Here is a 27,516-nt window from a genome sequence, read left to right on the forward strand (position 1 = left end):
AATCTAAGAATGATAATTGAATTTGATGGAATTCATTAGTTAGGACATTCAAGCAGATACTTTACAACTGCAATTACGAACACTAACATATGTAATATCACAATATGATATATGTTCTTCATTGTTGAATTTGGCTTACAAGAAAGAGTAAGACATAGTGTAGCACAAAGAAACATCAGCCTGAGACAAATTCTGCCTCCACCCCCTTCCCTTACCCAAGACTGTTGCTAAAATCTCATCTGAATAGCAGGGCACAGAAGCACAGAGGCAGATGCTATGGCATATTCTTTCAGAATGCAAGGCTGCTCAAGATCATCTACAGATAATGAACCATGACAACTTTGGATCTGATAAAGTACAGAATGAGAATGGGAGAAGGCAACAATGTCATAGAGGTGGCCAGGGCCCCATCAACTAAACCAGCATGTCAAGGACATTAATACCCAGTAGTAATTTCAAAAGATATGAACGATACGATTTCCTTTACTGCCAAAAAATATTCACTTGAAATAAGAGATGCAGTCCTATAATTTTCCATACAAATGCATTTTTCTTCCACATATCACAAGATCATCAACAAAAGATACCACAGTTTCTTTTTCCATGTACCTTAGACAGCTGCAGTGCAGAGTCCAGGAATGACAGGTGACTGGTCTTCCAATCTGAAGGCAGGTGTTTGTCAAGCTCTTGCTAGTTCTCGTTTTCCTGGTTTTCCTTGAGAGAAAGAATTAAAACATTCATAAAAATGCTGGCCTGCAACTCTGTACTCACCTTCGCTACTGTGTATATAGACTTTTGCAGAGGCAACCCATTCATTATACACATCCAGCTCTAGCTTCCTTAATTCCCGGTTGCATTAGGTGCTCCAGGCTAAGAACCATGAAGTATGCATCATGCAGACATAAAGAAAAATCTAGAAGAAGAAATGTTTCAAGAAGGTGGGTCAAAAAGAATCTTGCTGCGATTTATGTCAAAGAGTGTTCCTATTTCCAGGGCAGGGAGAGAGATGCAGATGTAGAGAGTACTATTACTGACATGATTGTTCATTTTAATATCACGTTAACATGACTTCAAATTTAAAAACACTAGAGCCTTGTGGACACGGGGAAAAGAAGAGGGTGAGACAAATGGAGAGAGTAGCACTGACATATATATATACACACTACCATACGTAAAACACAGAGCTAGCGAGCAGCTGCCGTATAGCATGGGTGGCTTACTTGGCGCTCTCTGATTACCTAGAGGGGTGGGCTGGTGGGTGGGAGGGGGGATCAAGAGCGAAGGGATATATGTATACAGATAGCTGATTCACATGTGTACACAGAAACTAACACAATCTTGTAAAGCAACTGTACTCCAATTAAAAAAAAAAAAGAAAAGAAAGCAACTTTCCCCCTATTTCTTCCAACATAGCCTGTTCCATAGCATTGCTCCGGAGAGGAGAAATAGCATGTGCTGCCACAGAAGGCACCCAAAGGAATTACCTCCTGCGGGGAATTATCTCTAAGCAATTCACACTTTGTTTTGCTAACAAGACTCCTTGTTAGGATACTGGAGTGCCATTCTTCTCTGGCAGTGTTCCCCCACCTTTTAGAATTATTGAAAAGCTAACTGAGTCTATTTTGATTTGTGAATCTCTTTGTAAGCAACAGCAGCTGCAACCGTGCTAATAAAAAGGAAAGGCATGGCTATTTACCTTAGGAAGGACACTGAAACACTGCACATACAAAAGCATTTGAGTTGTGGAGGAGGTCTATCAAATATTTTCATAGTTCCCTTCCTTCCCTGCTTCTTTTGTCCTTTTCTCCTCCCTCCTTTCTTTTCAATCCTTTTTCCCCCTATTCTTTCCTTCTCTTTTTATTCTATTTTTTAATACACTTTTTATCGCATTTATATATTCTCAGAAACAGAACAACCTATCTTATATTTGAGATTTTTAAATAATGATTTTAGAATATGAAATCTCATAAGTAGCAGAGCTCATTCACAAATGTGGACACACACAGGGAGGCTTTAAGTTATCAGCTGCATCTTGTAGCTCCGATTAAGAATGGAGGTTCTGCTGATTCCAGTGGCTCTGATACTTATCAGACCATTCTGCTCTCTTTACGGTTAGAGTTTCAGTTCTCTGGAGAAAGCTAACATGGAAACACTGTTATTTGAGGATTCACATTTCCTACTACAAGTTAAATGAATGCACAATCCCCTACAGCTTTCCTTATATTCTGAATAGCATTTTATAGTTCCTCTGCCGTTATTAAGGAGTCCTCTTTGCCAACTGATGGGCCAGAATCGTTCTGTCTTACATCCATGTTGGAAAATCTTTTGGGGGTTTCCTGGGTTTGTGAAAACCTTAGTTGTTGGTTTCAAGGAAAAGAAGATGCATAAGAGAACATAATTCCTTGAGTGGCTTCTGAGCTCCATTTTGCCTGGCTGAGACAGACAAGGGAAGGCTGACTTCAGCTCAGGCTGTTCCCATTATATTTAACAAATATTAATTGAAAGGCTACTGTGGACAATTTGTTTTTGTTGGCCAGGGAGGTCTTGTGATAAAAAAAAAAAATGGGACAAGATACTTTCTTGCCTCTGAAAGAACTGGAGAGACAGATGAGAATATAAACTATTATGACAAATAGGTTAAGTGCCACAGTGGAGATTTAGGGTATGGTAGGCATTGATAAATGACTCTTCCCATCCTCAAGGATAATTCTAAGATCTCATTTGGAAAAATATAGAAAACACTTCTGTGTGTTTATGCACATTGATGAGGGTGTCCGTCACGTGGGGTGAGGGGATGGAATAATAGAGTCCAGATCTATATTGCTCTCTGCAATGATTTATTAGTTTACCCAACTGTAGCTTTTCACAATTGCATCTTCTTTCCAACAATGATTCCAAATGGCTTTTCTCACCAGAAAGCATTAAAAATCTCTCTCCCATGGCTACAAATCCCAGAAAGTATCTGATTTCTCAGAGCACAGTCCCTGGAGTCACTTTCTAAATGTTGGTGAGAATACATGAGTTAGTAATATATACCCATTTTGGAAGCCAAATAGCAAAGATTAAAAAACATCTGTCTTTGGGCCTATGAGCCTACAAGCAAGTGGTAGACTTCCAGCAGCGTCTGGGGCAGGAACAGTGTGTAACACAGATTTAAAAACAAAAGATTCAACTAGAATCATTTAGCTCAGTCACATAGTTTAAAAGGATATTACCAACTCCCATCAGAACCTACTTTACAATGTGTTACATAAAACCATGTGTTGTAAACCTAAGACACTTTTGATGGAAATTCTTTCTCTTAGAAGCAATTTTCTAAACGCTTATTCATGTCAGGCAGGGTGCAAGAGAGTGAGTGCTCATTGGCAAGCAGACAAACAGCTTCCTCTGGTGCCCGCCACACCTCAGCCCACAGAGCTTGCAGGCTAATGAAAGAGAGAGATGACAAAAACATACACACAGAGTATGTATGATACACACTTTAAATGTAATACATTTCAAAAAGGTAAAGATGCTAGGAGAGTGAGAGGAGGGGGGATTCACCCAGAATTGGTGTCCTTGCAGAAATGGCATTCAGGAATTAGCTGGATTTGCAGGTAGGGTGGAGTCAAGGGGTAGATTCCAGGCAGAATAATACAAGCTCAAGTTGTGATGCAGAGCGGAGCTTCATGTGTTTGAGAAACAAGGACGATAGAAAAGGTCAGTGCGGTTGTAATGTAGTGAGTATGGCGAGGCACGGAGGGTGTCAAGCCTGGAGGCAGGCGTGGGGCAGCCTCTGCCCATGATGTGAAGAGCCATGGAAGCCACTGAGGCATCAAACCCCTTTAGCTACTCTTTGGATAGCAGACTGAGTTGGGGGTATTTATTACTATTAAAGTGTTTTTTCTTTTACCTATTCTAAGGAGTGAAATTTATTGTATTGATTTAAAAATTAATTTTCTGACTTGCTGATGTTCAATAGGTCTAGGTAGATTTGCACTCTTAACTTCTGATTAATGTATTTTTCTTCCTAGTACTTATCATTACATACATGCTTGTCTGTTTCTTCCTCTCACCACCACCACCTCTTCAAAAATCTGTAAGAAATAGTTTCTTTTTTTTTTTCAGTTTGGTTCACTGTTGCCTAGAATATAATTTGGCTACCCCTCTATTTAGCAGTAGCTCAACAAATACATGCTGAATCTACAAATGAATAGATAATTTACAAAACTGTCTCCCAGTGCTAGCAATCATTTACTATTATTTTTATCCCGAAGTTACTTTCTTGTGAGGTCAACTTTGCATGGTAAAGTGGAGTCTATTAGACTAATAACATTGCTCCTGGTGATTCATCATTAAAAACAGTATTTATAAATATAAAAACAGCTCGTACAATTCAGTAACAAAACAAACAAACAATCCAATCGAAAGCTGGGCAGAATACCCAAGAAAACATAAAGATGTGCCAGCAGACACATGAAAAGATACTCAACTTTGCTAAGTATCAGAGAAATGCAAATCAAAACTACAATGAGGTATCTTCCGAAGCCAGTCAGCATGACCATTATCAAAAAGTCTACAAATAACAAATGCTGGAGAGGATTTGTAGAAAAGGGGCTCCTCCTACATGGCTGGTAGGAACATCAACTGGTGCAGCCAATACAAAAAGCAATATGGAGGTTCCTTAAAAAGCTAGAGTTGCCATATGATGTGGCAATACACTGGGCATATATCTGGAGAAAGCGCTAATGTGAAAAGGTGCCGGCACCCCAGTGTTCATGGCAGCACTACTTATAATGGCCAGGAAAACAAGGAAGCAACCTAAAGGTCCATCAGCAAATGAATGGATACAGACGTGGTATATGGATATACAATGGACTACTATACAGTTGTAAAAATAAGGAACTTATACCATTTGCAGCAACATGGATACCTAGAGATTACTATGCTAAGTGAAGACAAAAAGAGAAAGACAAATATTATGCGGTATCTCTTATATATGAACCATAAAATATGATATGAATGAACTTATTTAAAAACTAAAAATAGACTCAGACACAGAAAATGAATTTACAGTTACCAAAGAGGGTGCAGAAGGGATAAATTAAGAGTTTTGGATTAGCAGGTACAAAGTACTATACATAAAACAGATTACAACAAGGTCCTACTGTATAGCACAGGGAACTATATTCATTATTCTGTAATAAACCATAATGGAAAAGAATATGAAAAAATATATTAATATATGTGTGTGTGTATATATATATACACACACATACACACACACACACACACACTGAATCACCTTGCTATACACAAGAAACTAACACCACATGGTAAGTCAACTATATTTCAATTTAAAGAAGAGTATAATTGTAGCTTATGGGAAACATATAAGTAAACCAATTTGGCAAATTAAATGAATAAAAAAGATAAGGATGAGTAAGTTAACTTGAAAGCAAAATGCATTTTATCTTAATGCACTTCTTTTAGACATTTGGTTCAATCATTTTAAGATTAGACACAATTATTTTTCAGCAAATTCTCTTGATATTTTCACAAAATTCTAAATCCTTTTAGTTATTATCAATTTAGAGATAAATAAAGATAAAAGACTCTCTGGGGCTATTTATTTGACGGGAACTTATTGGGACTTCCCTCAGAGCTCAGTTGGAAAAGAATCCACCTGCATTGCAGGAGACCCCGGTTCGATTCCTGGGTTGGGAAGATCCCACCCACTCCAGTGTTCTTAGGCTTCCCTGTGGTTCAGCTGCTAAAGAATCTGCCTGCAGTGCGGGAGACCTGGGTTCAATTCCAGTATTCTGGCATGGAGAATTCCATGGACTATATAGTCCGTGGGGTCACAAAGAGTCGGACACGGCTGAAGAATTTCACTTTCACTTTAGAGGAATTTAACAAATATATCTACTTTAAATTACATAATATTAAAAGGTTATATTTTTATGATACAGATGAATTCATAAAAGCTTATAGACAAAAAATCTAATAAATTATGAATTTTAATAGACATCTCCCACAGAGTGAGATGTTTAATTTATCAATTACTGTCTTCTGTGGAACACATGTACTATAAATTTCACCAGGTTAGATACAAACTGTTTTAATATATTAAATAGCTTATATAATCTAAAGGAATGTGCTTAAGCTAAAGTTTTTCAAGAAAAACTGCCTAAGGTTGTTTGGTTATGAGCCCCTTAATTTTTACTTATGTATGCTGATTTTTTATAGTGTAATTTAAAAAGGTTAATTTGAGTACTGCTTTAATATGGAAAATTAATGTTACAGCAGTCAGTGTAAGTTAAATGGCTCAGTGAATCTAGGTAAAGAAAATATAAATGACTAGTTTATGATGCATTACTTCAGATTTTTTACTTTGTATATAAATAGATCATAGACAATATACAGCAGAATTACCCAAGACACAAAAATGTAAAGAATGATTACATTTGAATGTCCTTATGCCAAGATGCCCTGCAAGATAATTACATGGAAAAATCTTGTTTGCGACGTGCAAAGGCAAAACATAGGGGAGAAGGGAGAAGGGAGAGGTAGGCTCTTAACTGCACCAAATTTTTTCCCTGTTAAAGAAATAACAAGACAAAATGTTTGCGAATTATATTAAAAACATAGAATTCAAAAGGACTTAAGGAATTATCTAGCCCTTGATTTCGTTACCTGTTGGACTGCAAACCCCTAAAATATTACATAAAATTATAGGTATTTATGTATTTGTGCATTTTCACCAGATTCTCTAAAGGAGTCAGTGATAAAATGTTGATAAAATGTTTAGAAATAGAGATTCACCTGCCCAAGTTCTCATGGCCTATTGGTCGCTTAGTAGAAGCTGTAACTTGTGTCTTTTGATTCTCAGTCCAGTGAATAAAAGTGCCTTTTTCATTATCGACATATTTCCTTGCTATAAAACATAGTCCAAGTCAAACCAACATAGCAATTTTCTTCTAAGTATAGAATGTTAACGTAGCATAAAATACTTAGAAAAACAAGTTTTTTCTTTATTATTAGAATTAAAATTTATTTGGATTTTTTTAGAAGCAAAAAAAAAAAAAAAAAGCCAAGGGAGAATTTCTTTACCATGTTGATCAATATAGGATAAAAGCTAAAAAGAATTTTATATAATATTTCTGTGTAAGTTGATCAGAATAATGGAGTTTGAAAGCGCTGGCCCTCTTGTTTGATTTAATCCACAAAACAATGCATCTGCTTTCATCTTTTTCTTTTGAAAATTTCATCATAGACTACACTGTGAATTTTAACTACCTGTTTTTGTTCAATTGATTGTCTTCAGTTTCTCTACTCCTTTGTTAGTGAGGACAAATAAATATATTTCTTTTTTCCTTTTGCAAATGAATGTTTCTTTTTTTCTTTTGTAAATGTATTTTCAAGTTTGATTTTAAATTATTCAAAAGAGATTTGGACCTCTTCATAAGATAAATTTGGTTAGGGAAAGAATCTAGTCTAGAGATTTGCTAAAACTACCATAGTCCACATCATCTATACTTTTATGCCATGAACTATTGTTGGCCATGGTTAGTGGTATACTAATTACTAGACAACAAACTAACAACACCAGCAACACTCGACTACTGTGGTAATTTGGGTGAACTCTGACCTGAAGTACCATTTTGTAAAAGATACTGGGAGAACAGATTTATATAGAGAGCATATATATTTATTTTATATATATATAATAAATGTATTATATGAGACTCAGTTCAGTTCAGTTCAGTTGCTCAGTTGTGTCCGACTCTTTGTGACCCCATGAATTGCAGCACGCCAGGCCTCCCTGTCCATCACCAACTCCCAGAGTTCACCCAAACTCATGTCCATCCAGTCAGTGATGCCATCCAGCCATCTCATCCTCTGTCATCCCCTTCTCCTCCTGCTCCCAATCCCTCCCAGCATCAGAGTCTTTTCCAATGAGTCAACTCTTCGCATGAGGTGGCCAAAGTACTGGAGTTTCAGCTTTAGCATCACTCCTTCCAAAGAACACCCAGGACTGATCTTCTTTAGGATGGACTGGTTGGATCTTCTTGCAGTCCAAGCGACTCTCAAGAGTCTTCTCCAACACCATAGTTCAAAAGCGTCAATTCTTCAGCGCTCAGCTTTCTTCAAAGTCCAACTCTCACATCCATACATGACCACTGGAAAAACTATAGCCTTGACTAGATGGACCTTTGTTGGCAAAGTAATGTCTCTGCTTTTTAATATGCCGTCTAGCCTGGTCATAACTTTCCTGCCAAGGAGCAAGAGTCTTTTAATTTCATGGCTGCAATCACCATCTGCAGTGATTTTGGAGCCCCCAAAAATAAAGTCTGACACTGTTTCCACTGTTTCCCCATCTATTTCCCATGAGGTGATGGGACCAGATGCCATGATCTTTGTTTTCTGAATGTTGAGCTTTAAGACAACTTTTTCACTCTCCTCTTTCCGTTTCATCAAGAGGCTTTTTAATTACTCTTCACTTTCTGCCATAAAGGTGGTGTCATCTGCATATCTGAGGTTATTGATATTTCTCCCAGCAATCTTGATTCCAGCTTGTGCTTCTTCCAGCCCACTAAAGACATGTAATTAATTTTATGGCATTGATTCAGTCACAGCCTCAATTTATCACAATAACTTTAAGCATATTACCATCATTCTTAGGTTGAATAAGCCAAGAAATTAACATTTTATTCTGCACAGCTCAAGTTCTAGCAGACTTTCTTCCATGTATGAGTAGAGCAGGGAAAGAGAATGAGAAAGAATAAGAAAGAGAGAATTCATAGGCAAGGTTACAAATCTAGAGACAAAATGTTAGACTCAGCACAACACCAATATGTTCTTAGATGTTCTTTAGTTGCCTGTTTCAAAAGGGTACTCTTTCAATAAAATATTCAAAGAAGCATAATAAAAGTGTGTGCTATTAAACACGTTTGAACTTTTAAATAGTCTGAAATAATATTTATATTGTTACAATTATTTATAACTATTTTATGTATCTCACATCTGACAGGCACATTTTGGGGCTACCCTGATACTTTAAGAATCCACCTGCAATGCAGGAGACCCCAGTTCAATTCCTGGGTTGGGAAGATCCCCTGGAGAAAGCAATAGGCTACCTACTCCAGTGTTCTTGTGCTTCCCTTGTGGCTCAGCTGGTAAGGAATCCGCCTGCAATGTGGGAGACCTGGGTTTGATCCCTGGGTTGGGAAGATCCCCTGGAGAAGGGAAAGGCTACCCACTCCAGTATTCTGGCCTGGAGAATTCCATGGACTGTATAGTCCATGGGGGTCCCAAAGAGTCTGACACGACTGAGAGACTTACAATTTCACTATTTTACTATAAATCCAATTTAAGGAAAAATGATAAAATTGAAATAAAAAAACAAATCCTGTATGAAAAAAGGTTTTTTTGAGTTATATTTACAGTAAAGGGCTGAATTGAACTCTCACAGTCTTATTTTTTGGTTGACATTGGGTTCTAATTTTAGAACTTTCTAGTTATAATTCTCAATTCCTTTATCTAAAAGAAAAACATGTGTAATAAATAACAATTCTCCAGTATTGCTATTGTGAGGGCTGGATAATTTAATTCACTTGAAATGTTAGCACTTAATAAGTCTTGTTGGGTTGATGCAGATGACACCACCCTTATGGCAGAAAGTGAAGAGGAACTAAAAAGCTTCTTGATGAAACGGAAAGAGGAGAGTGAAAAAGTTGGCTTAAAGCTCAACATTCAGAAAACAAAGATCATGGCATCTGGTCCCATCACTTCATGGCAAATAGATGGGGAAACAGTGGAAACAATGTCAGATCAGACTTTATTTTTGGGGCTCCAAAACCACTGCAGATGGTGACTGTAGCCATGAAATTAAAAGACGCTTATTCCTTGGAAGGAAAGTTATGACCAACCTAGATAGCTTATTGAAAAGCAGAGACATTACTTTGCCAACAAAGGTCCATTTAGTCAAGGCTATGGTTTTCCAGTGGTCACGTATGGATGTGAGAAATGGACTGTGAAGAAAGCTGAGCACTGAAGAATTGATGCTTTTGAACTGTGTTGTTGGAGAAGACTCTTGAGAGTCCCTTGGACTGCAAGGAGATCCAATCAGTCCATCCTAAAGGAGATCAGTCCTGGGTGTTCTTTGGAAGGAGTGATGCTAAAGCTGAAACTCCAGTACTTTGGGCACCTCATGCAAAGAGTTGACTCATTGGAAAAGACTCTGATGCTGGGAGGGATTGGGGGCAGGAGGAGAAAGGGATGACATAGGATGAGATGGCTGGATGGCATCACCGAATTGATGGACATGAGTTTGGGTGAACTCTGGGAGTCAGTGATGAACAGGGAGGCCTGGCGTGCTGCGATTCACGGGGTCTCAAAGAGTCGGACACGACTGAGTGACTGAACTGAACTGAATGTTACCATTACTGCCATTATTACCCTTTTTAACAAGAAGTTAACACAATTTCAAATTTAAAAACACTACAGCCTATAGGTTCCCATTCTTGAATTCTAAAAGAACATACAATTATGGTATAATGGAATGCATGTCACTCTATTGATTGCTAATCAGTTTTTTATGCATATAATGTATTTCTTTATCTGGCCTCTAAGTCTCTTCAGGGCAAGAACTGTCTTATTAATTCATTTTTTCTTTTTCTCTTGTTGTCAATCTCTTCTTTCTTCTCTCCTTTATATCAATATATTTATAGAGCACCTACTTTGTGCTAGACACTTCTGTAGGTCTGAATTTACAGGGGCAAGTAAGGCAGATCAGCTCTCTGTGTTCATGTTGCCTAGGTTCTTGAAAAATTCAATTAATACTCTGTTACTATTGTATTAGCTAAATTCTATATCAGTGCAAATGTTGGAGCTCCAAGTAAAAAACTTAAGACATGAACAAATATATACATAGTAAACATTTTAGAAAATCTATTTAAAATTTAAGAAATTGTAAAAGATGCAAACATTCATTAAAAGGCAACAAAAATCATGAAAAATTAACTACAATAATGAAGGTTCTGTATTATTTTCCAGTAAACATGTTCAAAATTTTCATGTAAACAAGAACTAAATGAACCAGGTTATAATTGAGTCACAATAAAAACTTTTATAATTTACAAAGGAGGCTTTCTACTTTGATAAGAGTCTATAAATAAACAAATGGAGTAAATTGTAAAAAAAAAAATATGGTGTAATTTATAGAATACGTTTATTTTGAGCACAGTACTCAGTCCCAGATTTTTGGATAACACTGTCAACTGTCAGAAGAATCCATATATGAGAAAACCTATACTTAAGAAAGTACAATGTAATTGGATAAGAAAGCCTCTCTTGAAATAGCTTGTTCATGTAATAGGAATCACGAAGGTTTGAACCTAAACTTCATAAATTATCTATCCTTTTTTAAAAATGATGAATGTTTCTATGATTATTTAGGCAATAAAAAATAATATAAGTAGACAAAAATGGTATCAACTTTGAACAGTTAAATAAACTTTTGCTGCTGCTGCTTAGTCACTTGTGTCCATCTCTGTGACCCCATTGACTGTAGCCCACCAGGCTCCTCTGTTCATGAGATTTCCCAGGCAAGAATATTGGAGTGGGTTGACATTTCGTTCTCCAGGGGATCTTTCCAACCCAGGACCTGAGCCCACATCTCCTGGTTGGCAGGTGGATTCTTTACCACTGAAAAGCCCAGAATTTATCAGTTTCTTAAATCAGATATAAAATAAAATAATTTACAAAATTTTATAAATTTTAAACCAAGTCTAATTAATGACTGAACTATTATTTGTAATAAACAGATGAAATTTTAGGGCTTTAACCAAAAAATTCAAGGCACTTTAATTATTTTCTTATTTTTTAAAATATGCACATACAAATCAGTGAAATATGTTTACTTTGGAAACTCTTAGAACTTTAAGCATTGCAAATTAAGACAATGTACAAAATCATCTAAACCTACTACATTAGAATACATCTATCTCAATCTAAAGCACTATACTCAAGATAGTGTCTTGGACAAAGAGAGAAACAATCTGTCTCTCTTTGTAGAAATCCTGGATAATACAGTTATCTGGTGATGTCACTGGTCTGCAAACCTTAGGTTTCTAGTGTATTGTTGAAGGCTGGTGGTAGTATATCATTTGTCTAGTTCTATCTCATGAAAATGATAATACTATACTATTATAGCCATCTCCCACCTCATTTCTTCCCTTTCAGCAGTTTTCACATCACGGTCAAATCAAAGTTCTGGAATAGGTCAAGACACTTCCTCCAATATTCACGTGATGTATTCCTATTCCAGTTTTTGACCACGGCCCATAAGCCTTGGCTGGCCTCACCTCCCTTCCTCATCTCTGTCTTCTCCAGCTCAACAGACCATGTTCCTACCTAGGGCCGTTGCTGTTGCTCTTCTGCCACTAATGACCTTCCCTAGATATTTGCATGGCTCAGTTCCTCAGTTCATTCTAGTCCTTGATCAAGTGTCAGGAAGTCTTCCATTGCCACTGTACCCACTCCCCCTGTGTACGTTCTTTATAAGTTCAAGACCTGATATGATAGACTTTGGTTTATTTGTCCACTTGTTTATTTTGTCTCCCTCTTGCTACCACACATGAAGGCAGACATTTCTGTCTTATTCATGCCCACAGTACCAGCATGTGGAGAGTATCTGGCCTATATGAGCACTCAATAAATATTTCTTGAATGAACTGGTTCTTCGTGTTTCAGCTTAGATATTTTGTCTGCTAAAATATTACTCAATCCCATTGGCATGGCTTCCTTAATCTAGGTTAGATGTCCTGTCTAATTGAGTCTGTTGTGCTCTATGCCTGACACAGATTGGGCAAGTACTCAGTTATCTCTTAGGTACAGTGAAGATTCTTTTCGATCTATTTACTTTTCTGAATTCAGAGTAAATTAAGAAATGATATAAGATATTCTTTTCCAAATACATGGAACACTTAGAGATTCACAGATGAAATCTGCAATGAAATGGCATAGCATATAAATCCTCTTGAATTAATTTGACGCTGTTTCCTTGGGTATGGCCGTAAAATGTTCCTGCTGTATATTTCAGAGATTCCAAAATTTATTTGGGGGGAGGTAGAAGTAAGAACTATAGATCCTTAGGAGAATCTCATAACTCTTCACATAAAAATTCACACAATATATTGTTCATGCTTTTAAGAGTTCAAAGTCAACCTGAAGCTCTAAATAGACTCCTACTCTTTTGACCTTGGGTTAAGAATCTTTGTTCTTTCCTTCTGTTATTTTTGTTTTTGACCAGTTTATAAACAAGTTCATTTTTCTTCACACTAAGCCAAAATATTAATTCCACATCAACTATCCTTTTAGCCTTTACTCACTTTTCTCTTCATCATTTTCATAGTGAAGCAAAGTCGCTCAGTTGTGTCTGACTCTTTGTGACCCCATGAACGGTAGCCTACCAGGTTCATTCATGGGGTTTTCCAGGAAAGAGTACTGGAGTGGTTTGCCATTTCCTTCTCCAGAAGACCTTCCCCACCCAAGGATTGAACCAGGGTCTCCTGCGTTGTAGGCAAACGCTTTATCGTCTGAGCCACCAGGGAAGTCCAAGTGAAAAAGTCATAGTGAACTTTTCTGCATTTAATTCCATGTATCTATTCAGTTCAGGAATCTGGCTTCCTCATTCATTATATCAAAGCCATCATGCATCTCATGGATGTCAAACCGAACACCTAATTCTCAGTCTTCAGTGGTCTAAGCAGCATTCTACTATTTGAAACTGTGGTGCTGTGTCAATGCCCATACTTTTTGGTTTCTGTGGTTTTGAGTTTTATTGTAGCTTCTTTTTCTGCTTCCTCCTCACTATATTCTAGACCCAAATTTCCTCTAGATGGCTAGCTACTTATATATATCCTACTGGTACATTAAACCCACAAACCTCAAATGAAACAATGCAATTTCCCTTATATCTTTTTTCTTATTTTGTGTTCCCTGGCTTAGTATCTGATAAGAAAACTGAAATTCATCTTTGACTCAACTTAACTTCCAGTCCCATATCTGATTAAATGTCACAGATTATTGATTCTTTCCCTGAAATGTCCCTGATATTCTTTCCCTTCTATTCTTTCAGGCCACCAACTAATCCACCTCTTATCATGTTACTGCCTATATATGCTTTAGCTTCATAACTGATGTCTTCTCTTTAATATCCTGCCACTTCATTCCAAGCTCCATAGTGCCCTGACCTCTAACCTTGCTCTTTTTACAATATTAGAGTACTTTGTGTTGCTATTAAAAGACATACTTTTTTCTTCTAAATACCTCAGTTGATTGCATACAAGTCTGCTTTTACCATCAGGTTATGAATTCCTCAAGGGGAAAAATTATATTCTAACCTCTCTTATACCCTCCACAGTGACTCTTTGGGCTTCCCTGGTGGCACCAGTGGTAAAGAACCCACCTGTCAAAGCAGGAGATGCAGGAGACACAGCTTCCATCCCTGGATTGGGAAGATCTCCTGGAGTTGGAAATGGCAACCCATTCCAATATTCTTGCCTGGAAAATTCCATGGACAGAGAAGCCTGGTGGGGCTACAGTCTGTGGGGCCGCAAAGTTAGACACGACTGAGCACATTGCGATCCTTTGACCACAGTATGAACCTAATAAATATTTGATGAATTGAGCATAAGATATGTGAGAAAAAATAATTCAGAAAATATGTCATCACTGTGACAGGCTGGCCAAGATGCCCTTCTTCTCTACTTTAAAACCAGAAAATAAAACTACATCATTGTCCCTCATAGTTTATGCTCAAATATAAGCTAATATCTTACCATCCTTGGTATTTAATTTTTGAACAAGGAATTGTTTAAAAGATATACTGGAAAATTTAAAGAGAGTAGAAGCATATATTGACTTAGTAGTCATATGTAATCAGAAGTCAATGATTATTTCACTAAAAGTTCTCACAATAGTTATTAGCAAAACAAGGATTTTATGAATATTAACTTTTTGAGTGTTTTATATGTATAAAAATAACATAGGAGTAGTAAGTACTTTCTTCAATATGCTATCCAAAATATATAATATGGGATTAATTCATATACTTCAATTTTTGAACCATACCTCTGAATTCTGTCTAAGGTTCTGTAAATAAACATATGACTTACCTTGTCAGTACTTTTACTCTGACTTATCTGAAGCTAGTGATATGACAGAATGTTTGACATATATGCTGTGAAAAGCTAAAAATGTGGTGTAAGATGAAACTACTCTAGATTGGTAGGTAAAATAAATAGGCAAAATGGTGCATTAGAAAGATTGCAGGTCCTTAGAATCAGACAGGCTTGGGATTAAACTATGATTTTAACATACGCCAGCTCAGGAATCTTAAGAGAATTATTCAAATTCTTGAGTCTTCTCTTTTAAGCCATGATAATGGTACCAGCCTTAGAGTTATGAAGATAGAATGAGGAGAAATGACCAATGAATGATTAAGGTTTTTAAATACTTCTTATTCAGAAAGGATGGGCCCCCTTCTCACTTCCTGTCTTCTAACAGAACATAAAAAAGATACAGTCAAAATGCTAACTCTGATTAATTAACTAGGTTTCATTACATTCACTTATTAAAGAATATGTTTGGATGTTCTACTGGGTTCCAGAAAACATGGTCTATTTGGCAACGACTCTTACAAAAGGTGCCTGACGAGCAGCCTCAGTTCAGCTGTCAGGTCCAGGACTCACGCTGTGGGATTCCTGCCAGCTGGCTGACCCGTGTCCCACCCATGAGGGCGCTCAGGAAGTTGTTTCCTATAAAACGTAACTGAAGTAACGTTCAGTTTACCGGATAACCCTTTTAAAGATGTTAAGTGTTATGGGGACTAGAGGTAGGCTTGAGGGGAAAGCATGTACTCATTTTGGATTGAAATATCTTGTATTTGAAATACCAGGTCAACCAGACACAGAAATCTAGTAGGAAGCCAAGAGAGAAGATTAGAGACTACACTCCCCAGTACAGCAGAGGTCAGGTTCTGTTTCCTTTACTCAGGGGTACGTCTCCCTGCTCATGCTATCTGCTCAATCAGTAATAACAATGGCAACAACAATGACTCTAATAGAACCCTTATTATGAGCCAGATTATATTCCAAAGAATTTTACCGATACTTAATTATCACAACCATATGATGGAATATGAAAAACTCAGGCACACAAAAACTAAGTAATTTGCACATCTAACCAGTAAGGTAGACTGACCTCTAACCAGTAATTTAGATTGACAAAAAGAAGTTGACATTTACACCCAAGCATTTTCTCTTTAAAAATCTACACTCTAATTATCCTCTCTAGCTTGCAAAAGTAAGGAATAAAAAACAAACCAGGGAGCTTAAAATAGTCATACAATACTTAATTTCTATTTTTCAAGAAGTAATTCAGACAACAAACATTCTTTTTCAAGATATGTGAAACTTAACAGAGAGAAATAAAAATGAATAATGAAATCTTGAGAGATTTAAAATTATGAACAATGTTTTATAGTTGAGAAGTAAGATTAGGAATATTTTCTCATCTCTAATTGGGTCTCACTTCTCTTTTATTTAGTGCACATAAAATAGGTCAATTTTCTCCATAACATATCAGAATTTATTGGTATTCTACTAGTTAATAGAAAAGTATTATTACTCATATCAACATTTTAGAATTGTACAGGATTCTAAATTCTTCACACTCATTTGGTCTCAACAAAATTGTTACATAGAGAATAAAGCTCCGAAGTTATATACTTATTTTTTCTACCCTAGGAATGGAAGAAAATTCATCAGCTTCTGCAGTCCAAACACTTTTTCTTTCAAAGTAATTGTACTCACAGTTCCTCATCTTAACCAACCAAAGCTGCTATGACAGGGGACTTGGGCAATTAGAGAGTAATATTGCGAGGTTTCCATGTATCTTTTTTTCTCCTCTTAAGATTTTTGTTTTTTACCTTATTATCTCTGTCTGGCTACACTTTCACAATATCTTCCTTAGATCACAAATTGTAAAGCAGTTTTAATATCACATAGAGCATATTCACTAATACAGTTGTTACCATTCAATACAGATTTAATACATGAAGTCAATCATTCCATTTTTTGGTGAACTTTGTCTTTACCTCAAAATCTTCCAAAACTTTAGAGAGAGAATATATTACTCCTTCTCCTTTTATTATTGTATTAACTCTAAATCGGAAAAGAACATAGTTGCAGATAAAGGACTTTTTTCTCTACTAACACAATAAGAAATGTTTCAAAAATTCAGATACATGAATGTGAATCCAAAGAAGGGAATCTTTAAATTGAGTTTGAACTTTATTCTAACATAAAATTACATAAAGGGAAAACTAATGAAAAAATTTTCAAATTATCTTTTATTAGAGAGCTTCTGAGAAGAAGCTCTGTAACATCCCATTAACCATTCACTTTTTCATTCATGCTACATATATTGTGGAGCAATTATGTGCCAGGCACTGTGTTGAGATCAAAATTATAGTTAAAACTTAGTGGAGCAAGGTCTGCAGAGAAAAGGGTTCCAGGGAGTTGGCTCAGCATATGCAGAGTTTCTAATGTCCACAGAAAGCACAGTGTGAGTGGGGAGCCATAAAACTGGGAAGATAAGGAGGATCCAGACCCCGGAGGTCTTTATAGGTCATAGCAAGGACACTGAATTTTTTTTCTTAAAGTTTATAAAATCATCAAAGAGCTCTAAGTGGGATAGGAGGGGCACTAACCTAATCAGAGCTGAATTTTCAAAATGCCACTTCAGCTGTGGTGTGGTGAATACATTTCAGGAAAAGAATAATAGAAGAGTTAAGTTACACAGTTATTTATTCCCAAAACTTATTCAATAAATTCACTGTTCCTATAAACCAATTCTCTTAAAAAGCTTGAATGACAGCTTGTTTTCAGAAAATCCTGTATAGATGAGGGCTGAGAACACAGCAGGCCAACTCCCTGCTTCCTTGCCCTGAACAGATTCACAGATGCCATTTTCCCATCACCTTACAAAGCTGACATGCTTGGTTGATATAATACTATGTAATATTATATATATTTATAATATTTATAAATATATTTATAATATTATAAAGTTTATAATAAGTTATAAATTTTGAGCTAATTTTTTAATAATGTGATTCAGTTTATATTGATCATTTATAGGCTACCTAGGATAAATTCGGAGAAGGCGATGGCACCCCACTCCAGTACTCTTGCCTGGAAAATCCCATGGATGGAGGAGCCTGGTGGGCTGCGGTCCATGGGGTTGATAGGAGTCGGACACAACTGAGTGACTTTACTTTCACTTTTCGCTTTCATGCATTGGAGAAGGACATGGCAACCCACCCCAGTGTTCTTGCCTGGAGAGTCCCGGGGACGGCGGAGCCGGGTAGGCTGCTATCTCTGGGGTGGCACAGAGTCGGACACGACTGAAGTGACTTAGCAGCAGTATATTTTAAAGTAATCAGCCTCCAATTAAAATAAATAAATTTATATTTAAAAAAATAAAATGCTTTAAATACTGGCCAAAAATAATAATAATAATAATAAAGCCAACAAAAAAGGAGAAAAATCCTATAAAAGAATCCCAAACACAACCTTTTTATCTCAAAACACTTCTGTTATAGTAGATTGCTTTTGTCATAGTTTAGTGGCTAAATTGTGCCTGACTCTCCTGTGACCCCATGAACTGTAACACTCCAGGCTCCTCTGTCCATGGGATTTCCCAGGCAAGAATACTGGAGTGGTTGTCATTTCTTTCTCCAGGGGATCTTCTTGACCCAGGAATCAAACCTGCGTCTCTTGCCTTGGAAGTGAATTCTTTACCACTGAGCCACCCAGGGAAGCTCTTATCATAGATTATGTGACATTAAAAAAACACTACAATATCACATTTGGCCTCTGATTAGATCTGACTAACTTACGAGTCAAAAGGTTTTACTATGAATTTGCTAAAGTACAGCATCAGGTATGTAGTAAATGATTATGTTCACTTACCAAAAGATGAAACATCAAGCAGAAAAAAAGGGATGCAGTAGTCAACAGTTACTCCAGTTCAATTCTACAGCTTCCATCTTCTGGAAGGACGATCATTTTATCTGGTGTTAAGTGTCCTTTTGTCTAAGTAGTTCTCAAGTTGCCATTAGTAATGTGTGAGAACTGCTCATCAGTCAAGTAATGCCTACAACCACTTTCTCATTTCTCTTATATGACATACTGCTTGTGATTCAGAGAACAAGCAGACTGCTACAGGAGACAGGGTTGCAAAGATAATAACACCACTTAGGAAGACAAAGGGGATATAATCACTTCAACGAAAGATATGAAGGCAGTCAACTGGGTCAACATGAACTGCTCATAAAAATGTTGAATCACTAGAATTTAAGAGAGTAACAACTGCTTAAAGCTTGAAATAGCAAACTTAAGATAACAAAACAAGAACTAAATAGAGCACAAAATGGACCTTTGAGTATAGAAATACACACTTCGGAGAGGTAGAATGAAAAGATAAGTTTCTTTAAGGAAAACTATATAATTAATGGATTACAGATCCATTCTGGGCTATTAAAAACAGAGTTCAGTTAGTTTTATAGAGCTCTCTTCTCCACTGTCTGTTCCTTTGCCAGGATATAGGCACAGACCATAAACTAAAAGCAAGTTTTGCAGTTCAAGTATAAGCTGATGTTTTTAGTTCTACAGATAAAACCATGGCATTCCCTTTAAAATTTTTAGCTACCTTAACATTTTCTGTTGAAATTCTTCAAAAATGATCTTCACTCCTATTCACATCTGTCAGAAGCCATCCTTACCCCCACCCCGATGTACGCAGAAATCATTTTTGTGTCCCCTAGAACATTCCATGAACCTCCCTTAATGTGACACTAATGTACTGCTTTGCTCCAGCATCTTTACTTGCTGGTTTTTTTTTTTTTTTTTTTTTCAACAGATTGTGCTGTCCCAGGCAGGGAGTACATTAAGACATCTGTCCCTCACACCTGCTTTATCAAGGGATTCCATTAGTTGCTAAAGGAACTTCTTTGAGATGAAGAACTAGGTGAGAAAAACTGAGTCAGAAAGGTGTTTCTATTTTCCAGTTACATATAGTTACCTATTCACTCAAGAAATGAGCAGATCACTGTATTGCCAGTTTCTCTATATATTTAAATTAGAGCAGAAAAGGTGAGGATTCCTAAAATTTATGCCATTACTTAAAATGCTTGTTAAGAGAAAATCTGGAAATGCTAATGGTTAGAGAGAACTCTCAATGAGTGGAGTCAAACAGGGTAAAAACATAAACATAAACATAAATGTTCTCTTTTACCTTCTTTTACTTTCTTCCATGACATGCAAAACTCCCAACAAAGCATGAGTAGTAAAGTTGCCTTTTTTGTTGTTTCTTTACTAAGATGTTAGGCCATACAGTATACATAAGGGTCAAAAATTATATAAATTACTCTGAAATTATGTGCCATTTTTATTTAAAAAATGTTAAAAAAAAACCTCTGGAAAACAGTTCTTTCCAACTTGAGCTTTATATGGTTTTTCAAAATCACCAGTAGCTTTTCTTTGTTTCTTGAATCCTGTAGTTCAGACTCATTAGAACTGCTTTCTTCAGAAATGGGAACGCTTCATGTGGCCTCCCTGCTCGCAGCATAACAGGCAAATGCACTTACAGTTCCAAAGTTCTCAAAAGCATTTCAAACTGGTATCTCACTTTTCCACTGAGTTCCTCTATAGCTTATGGAGCTGGCATCGTGACTGTGGTTTTATTCGTTTCCAATAGGGTAGAACTCAGCAGTATTCCGTGATGGGTGCACATTTTCTTAAGAAGCTCTGACACCTGTTGTTCTGTGATAAGAACTAGAACCTTATTGATTGTTTCTTTTTTATGGGCCTCTTGTAAGAATTCATCCATCAGAGTTACTGCATATATTAAGCTCTCTTTTGTGTTCATATGGAAAAGTCTAATGGAATACACTCTCATTTACATTTTAGGGTAGCATAAGCAACCTGTTTGTACTAACAGATGGGTACAGAAGGATTAAAGGATGTTTGAAGCATATTACAATCAGTATTTTTATGTGAGGAAGCTTTTTGGTTATAATTACTCTTAAATAGGATTATAATTTTCATAATTCTAAGCACACATCTTAAAATGTTGTATTTGTAGTTCTATGCAATTTTATTGCAAATACATCCATAACATATATTTAACAAGAAAATCTTTCTTCCAGTTGATTCAGTGTTTTGGAACACTATTTAAGCTCCACACAATAGAGTTTATACTAGTTAATATATATAGTTTTATGTCAGTTTGTGAAACAAATTGAATAATTTGCTGAAAAGTGAGAGACTAAATTTAAAATTAACATATTATAAGAATATTTTCATATAAAATAATTTCATATTATATACAACAGACTCTTTGTCCTATAAACGTTCTTCTCAAATGATATTAAATGGATTTTAAATGTTTTCACACTAGCAAAATGATATCAAAGCATAGGGCACTTTCCTTTACTTAGATTATAGCTGCTAGTAATAAAACGCAATCACTAGAAAGAATAATATATGTTATTTTGAATGACGTTTGTTAAGTGCCTGAATTTGCCTGGTAGGGGCGAGGTACGAATTCCAACACCGGAATGAAGAAACAAACAAAAAATACAAACCAAAACCAAACAAAAACATAGCCAGAAAGTGATCAACAAACTTCTGCTATATCTGGAAACTAATTTAAATAGAGAAATTTGAAGTATCTATTGATTTCTGGGTTTCTAAGCAACAGCTCTTACATGCAATGTTCTTGTTATAGTTTGGAACTATCTGGGCCATAGAAGCATAATCCATTTATTAAAGGGTACTTGGAGAAGGGAGATAAAACTTTAACTTTCTCACAAGGAAAGATGAGAAGTACTCTCAAAAATGGCTTTTCTTTTCCTTAAAAATTACACCTTGAACAGAATTAGAAGAGGCTATGATCTCAAATGAAACTATGTAAGGATTTAGGGGATAAGGGGAAATTGAGGGAAATGAAATTGCTAAATTGTTTCTATTGATGTTTGAAAATTGTCGGAATGCTAGAATGTAAATATAAATGCAGGTTGACTAAATTGACTTTAAAATTTTAAATGATTTCCTAACCAAATAGTATGGTATAATGGTTACTTCTTTACCACATTTTGTGAGATTTTCATAATTATTTGGGAAGGATTTTTTGAAACTACCTTACAAGATTAAGATTTTCAGTGTTTTATTATTTTATTCAATGTATATAGGACTTAATTGAGTCAAAGGAAAAATGTAGTGTGTTTGGGCAAGCTCAGAGTATTTTGACTTCCAAAGAAAAGCAAAGAATATAGACTTTTCATGTCAAAAAACACAGGATCAAATTCTGGTCTCTACCCACCTACTGGCTGTTAACCATAAACAAATGACTTAACTTTTCTGAGTCCATTTAGATGCAAAATACAATTAATAAAATCAACCTCCTAGACTTTTATAAGTATTAACCTCAGTGCTTGAATATAGTAACTGCTTCAACAGTCATATTAACCACTTGTGGGCCAATGTTGCTAATACACAGCTCTCCACACTAGTTGCCAAATTCCATAAATCTGAGCCATGTTAAGTGATGAGTGTTGTCTATTACTATACAACTCTTTGATAGTACCTTGATTCCTAGGATTCCCACCACTTTGTCTTTAATGCATGTCTTAATAGCAATTTTATTAGGCCTGAAGATTAAGCACAGTAAAGTAGAAATACATTTAAATGGACTAACACTTTTTCATTCATTATGATTTGTTCATCTAACCACCATTCACTTAGAGCCTGTTCTGTGCCTGGCACTGTGCTAGGTACCAAAGTGAAAAGTCGCTCATTCGTGTTGGGCTCTTTGGGATGCCATGGACTATACAGTCCATGGCATTCTCCAGGCCAGAATACTGGAGTGGGTAGTTTATCTCTTCTCCAGATGATCTTCCCAACCCAGGGATGGAACCCAGGTCTTCTGCATTGCAGGCGGATTCTTTACCAGTTGAGCCACAAGGGAAGCCTGCTAATATGAGGAGAAGCTATGAAGAGAAATCTGCTGCCCTGCAGGCAAGTAACATCCACAGAGCAAGGACAGTTTGATTAAAGAAGTATAAGAGGTTACACAGTACAAAATAGATTTACTATTAATACTAGAGCAATTATATCAAATGTTGTGTAATCAGTGGTCATCAAGGCTGGCTATCAAGCTTACTTAAACTGGTAATTACAACTTAGCAAAAAAAAATTACTCAAGAAGTGGTTATCCTTTTACCATAATGGACTTTATGTCCCGAACAACAAAATCTTTTAAAGTGTCTGTCATTAAGAGACATGACAAACAAAAATCCCTGCAATGTTCTTAGTAAACTGTGATGCTAAGACAGTATTTTATCCATGAAAGTCCAAAGGGAACTCACCATAACAGGCAAATTTTTATTCCAATGATAATCTGTATCTTTAGAGTTCTAGAATTATTCTTTACTGAATAATTTATCAACTATATAGGAGGTCAAATCTCAATAAAAGAGTCATCTTGGAATAAACTTCTAATAAAACACGAAGCCTAAACATAAATGTCCTTGCCAATGATTAATTTTGCTAGGAAACACTTTTTTCCTCCCATTTCTAATGAGTATTTTCAATTTTAAATCATTGCCACCATTGTTTCAAGTATTGAGGATACATCCTTTAAAAACAAAAAAATGTAAATTTTCCTTGCTGAGAAAAGGAGGGAATAGAATATTAACTTACTTCATCCTCAAGGCAATTTAATAATGTAAATGCTATTACCTCCATTTTACAGATAAGGAAACTGAGGTCCAGGTAGATTAAACAAATAGCCTGTCACAGAAGAAAACAGGTGGAGGACCCAGGATTCCAACCCAAGCGGTATGCCTCCAGAATCTCTGTGCACTTTACATTAATGCTTGTGTTAAGTTGTTCCAGCTATTTCTCATAAAGTTATTTCACATTTATTAATCATACCCAGACATACAAACAAAACCAGTCACTCTAACAATGTTAGTGCTTCACAGTTAACCAGGTACTTCCTCCCACACCATATTCTCACTCAGGAAAAATAAAACCTAAGTTCAAACAGTTAAAGCAACTTCACTTTATCAAAATTTCTCATATTTATGAGTTTCCATTCTGAAATACTTTGTCATGCCACCCTGTTCTACACTGATCAATTCACTGATTTTTTAGCCAAAGAAAAATATTAATCTTAATATACATTTGATCTTTAAATTTTGAAAGACACAAGAAAATGCGATTGATCTGCTAGATAACCATGGAACAAAAAGACGTATTTCAGTGTTTCTCCTCCCTGCTCCACTGCATTCTTTATCTATACACACACGCACACACACACACACACACACACACACACACATAATGTCTGGGCGGAAAATAGAATGCATGGTCCCATAAAACTTTTTAAGATATGGTTGAAGGAAGATTGTTTTCTTCCTGGTCATTATAAAGGTGTAGTTCATTGACACCAGACTACTAATGATACAAATAAACACATACATAACCAATAAGCATTTATTTCTCCCTGAGGACCAAACAGTGCTACCTCACTCAAGATATACTGACAAAACTGGGATGCTGGGCTTGGAAAGTTAAATAAGCAACACTTTTCTCCTCTTGTGAATTTTGATCATGCTAATCATTCAGACACTACTTTAATATGATATGTTGTAGAGCATCTAGGCAACTCCTAAAATTATTGGCACTCCTAAATTATTGTTCAACACTTGGAAAAGTGTGCTTTTCCCTCAAAGTATTTGAAAATACTTTAGAAACTATTTAACTGTCATTTTATGTTGAAGCAGTATTTAAAGATAACAAGAAATACTACCTTTTTTATAGGAGAAAGGGTTTTTAAAAACTAGAAATGTGAAATTATACAATTGAAAAGAAAATCTCAAAAGGCATATGAATTCAGTGCCTGCATTCACACAGCTTTCCCATCTTCAAGGTGCAGATAAAGATTTTAATTAGGTCCCTTGAAAACTGTTTTTAACGCTAAAATAAAAATTCCATCATTACTTTCTTTTCACATAGTACTCAGGATACCATGCCTAAAATTAGGATTTAAATTCATGATTACATTGCAATAAAAGATTAGATAAATATAACGCAGGCCATACTGCATTCATTTAAGTGCATTTTAGCAAATAGGTTTTTAACATTAAGCATTCATTATTATACACATAGAGATGGGTTGTATATTTTATTTTCCCTCACTTGCTAATATTTTATAAAATCCCAAATGAAAAAAATACATATCTAAAGTTATTTATAATAACAAACATGCCATTACTGAAAAAATGCTCTAGGGTAATTATTGTATACATATCAAACTGACTGAATTCAATATTAAGAAGATATTTACATATATTCTCTCTCTCTTTTTTTTTCTTTTTTTTCTCTCTCTCTTTTAAAGCATCTTTTCCATGTCTATACTTACCATAACAAAAGATGAAGAGAATACATGTGAGATTCTTTTAATCATTATCTACTAGTCATTTTGATAATATTTAGTTATCCTCAAATATAAAAGTAATGTTAATAAATAAGCAAAATAAAAAATTCATTTATCAAATGCATGTTCATTCAACTTGCATTGCACAAATAATCTAAGTTACTGTTAGATTTAATTCTGAAGCCGTGATTTGCAGGAGTCTTGTTTTCATGGTCAAGGTGACTTCTGGATACACTGAGCGAATCCTTACACAGAACTGCACCAAAGAGAAAACAATATGTGTCAACCCTGTGGGTGGAGGTGACACACAATTTAAAATGTCTAATTACACGTTTCACCTTAGCTAAACACCCTGAAAGATGACATGATCTAATTGCAGATTAATGCATTATTTCTCTAAGGCTACAAATGAAGCAGCTAGAGGAAATCTCACACTGATTCCCTAAGTAGTCCAAGACTTATATTAAATGTCTTTGCTTGCCATATAAATATGAATAATCCTCCTGCATAGCACTGACTCCAAATAAAACTAAAATATTACTGGGCATTGAAATATCACTAAGGATTGTTTTTGAAAATTGAATAGGTAAAAATAATCCCAGGCTAGGTACCCAAAGCAAACCAGGCTAGACCTAATGAAAAATCAGATACATTGTCTTCACTCTTTCTGCTTCCTCCTTCATATTCCCTACTTCTTTCTCTTGCTCTCCATTCCTTACTTTCTCATTTTCTTGAATTTTTAATGAAATATTTTTTTTAAAAAACTTTTTTTTCTTCTGGCAATGCCTATTTGGATTTTTTTTAACTTCATACTGTGGTATGAATTTTCAAATTTCATCAAAATTTGTGCTTGCTGGATGCCTAAATTCTTTGAGACATTGCTTCTGGTGGATTATACAATTTGCCTAACTTCTCAATATAATACCTCAATTCTCTTTAAACTGGGAATGACTCTGATTTGCTTTGTTTTTAATAGTTTGCTTATGAGAGAAAAAACTTACCTCAGAATGCAGAATGTGATTCAATAAATCTATAGTCTCTCCTCTGAGAAAACCACAAATGTTGGTCTCTTTTCTTGATGGAGAAAGGAGTGTATTACCCTGAGCAATTTCCTACAACAATGGCCATTTTAAGGGACCAGAATCTACACAGTTTTCATTATGTCATTGATTGATTTTTACCCTGCAATGAAAATGAATATAAGGAAATACAGGAGTAGAATGTTGTGGGGCTAAAACCTGTATAAAAACAAACGTACAAATCAAAAACTATAGTCTAGGAATATTCCAGAATTGCCAGTAAACTAATAATGACAACAGTGCTTTTTGGTATAACTACTATACAGTATTCATCTGAATCGAGCATGAGTCATGGCATTCTGACAATCCATGCCGAATTTGAAACACACTGGAACTATAATTTATAGTACAATAGAACCTAAGTCGCAGGCACATGTAGTCCAGCCTCTTTAAATATTCTATAAATAATAGCTCAGAGAGGCACAACTGACAATGAGCAGAGGCTGGATGATGAATCATCAAGTAGTTTAAGTAAAACCCTGCCTTGATTAAACGCTTTGTTTTTAAACCACCTGCATCAGTGTCTGTTGTAGCGGGACAGATCAAATTGTTCTCGGGCTTTTTTCAAAAAAAAGCAGACAGGCTTACAAATGACAAGTTTTATCATATTATGAAACTGATGCCAAACTGAAATGCTGAGCCTGGTGTAACTGCAATTATCTGTGTTTGGGCCCAGGGTGGAGTGCCAGGCAATGCCAAATACAGGGCTGATGTACATGATCAAGCTTGTATGGCTTTGGCTTGTTGACTTGTAATTGCATTTTGGTTTTCATGGCCTGGAGAATTCATTTTTCCTGCCCTCACTTCAGGAGTCTCTTTTGTTTATCCCACCAACCAGTTACCAGATGCTGCATCGACAAAGCTAATTAGCAGAGTCTCCTTC

General features: G+C 35.9%; 1 protein-coding gene across 2 annotated transcripts in view; it reads right to left on the reverse strand.

Moving 5' to 3' along the window:
* The window catches only part of SYT1 (synaptotagmin 1), a 606,041-nt gene that overhangs the window by 486,004 nt on the left and 92,521 nt on the right, over positions 1-27,516 (reverse strand). For both annotated transcript variants that reach the window (XM_027543295.1, XM_027543294.1), the window contains exon 2: positions 610-714. The gene's annotated coding sequence lies outside the window, so the exon portion shown is untranslated. The remainder of the gene's footprint in view (positions 1-609; positions 715-27,516) is intronic.

Source organism: Bos indicus x Bos taurus, chromosome 5 (genome assembly GCF_003369695.1).
Source record: "Bos indicus x Bos taurus breed Angus x Brahman F1 hybrid chromosome 5, Bos_hybrid_MaternalHap_v2.0, whole genome shotgun sequence".
Classification (NCBI taxonomy): Eukaryota; Metazoa; Chordata; class Mammalia; order Artiodactyla; family Bovidae; genus Bos; species Bos indicus x Bos taurus.